This window comes from Fundulus heteroclitus, unplaced genomic scaffold, assembly GCF_011125445.2.
Source record: "Fundulus heteroclitus isolate FHET01 unplaced genomic scaffold, MU-UCD_Fhet_4.1 scaffold_347, whole genome shotgun sequence".
NCBI classification, from domain to species: Eukaryota; Metazoa; Chordata; class Actinopteri; order Cyprinodontiformes; family Fundulidae; genus Fundulus; species Fundulus heteroclitus.
In genome coordinates this window covers 132,921-134,358 of record NW_023396757.1, presented here as the reverse complement: position 1 = coordinate 134,358, position 1,438 = coordinate 132,921, and positions in this window count along the sequence as shown.

Below are 1,438 nucleotides of genomic sequence, written 5' to 3'. Positions count from 1 at the left end.
CTTCTTGTAGTAGACTGACAAACTTTCTCGTGAGGAGCCCCAACTTTTTTTCGTGGCGACTCGGGGTCGTGCGTACATTCACTATCCCTCGAGCTCCATCTTCTCTCTAGAAAAAACAAACAAGCACTCACTTCTTTTTTTTAGCCAACTGCTTGCTGTGTTAGAAACCGTGATAAACCATTTCTCTCAACTAAGTTAACAACCCCGTCAGGGACCACCATCTCTGCCTGTGGTTTTTTAAACGAACGGACGTTACGTTGGGTTACGGTTGCCATGGAACTCTTGTCCGGCTCGTGCCCTCTTCCTCTTAGACTCCGCCCCAATAATGAGTGTTAGGCAAAAAGTCGTGGCAAAAAAAAGAAAAAAGTAAAACAAATTTATAGCTACCCAAAGTATACATTTTGAAAATGCTAAAATTAAAACATTACAAAAAAACATGCATGTTCATACATTTATGTAAAAAAAAAACTAACATTTTTAACGACAAAACAGCTTTGGCAAACCTACATTTTTTTTTTTTTACAAAAACCACATATGCTATATTGCAGCCTTTTCACTGCATGAAAGCAATACATGAGTAAACAAACATTTACCAAAAAGTGCTTGTTAGGAAAGATGTTCCATCCTTTTATGCTGTTGATCTCTTGGTAAACTTTCTGCAAAGTCAAGTGCCTGATACAAATGGTCTTGGCTTTACGTGACTCAACTTAGTGGCTTTTGTACTTACTGGCTTTTATATCCGAATGAGCTTTAATCACCCAGTTGGTTCATACAAGTGATTTGGAATCTGGTTCTGATTTGCTCTCAATGAAAACATTCAGTAGAAATATACAAAAAAGTAAATTAGAAATGTTTTTTATCTTTAATACGTATTTACATATATATTACACACCACACAAAATGCTTTGCATATATGCCAAGAAAAATTGTGTTTCATTTTACCAGGGCACATTCTTTATAGCCATATAATAATAGTCAATAAAAAGTTCAACAATATAACTGGATTGTACTGTACAAAAATACATTGATTTGAAGTGAATTTGGACCAAACTATATAACTGAATATATGAATTGGGCTTGGTCATCTAGAAAAAAGCCCTCAAGTGAGGGGACCACTCTCACTATCGGCTGAAGGACAATCCAGGCTGTTTAACTCTGCCGCAATTTTCTCTCTGGGAGATGGTACCAATACGTCACTTATTGTTACCCGCTTAAAAAAAGCTTCCGAGGGTTCTCTTTGGCAACTTTGCATCACTTGGGCCTGGGATGTCTTCAGTTGATTCTGGAACATGTGATGCTGTTTCAGTTTCCTCTAGTAGCATTTGTTGTAAAATGGTGTTATATGAATGAACAGAATTGCAACAATAAAACAAAGTTTAAATCAAACCGTTGTCCTATATACTATTGTTACTTAAAACAATTTTTTTTACAAACCGTA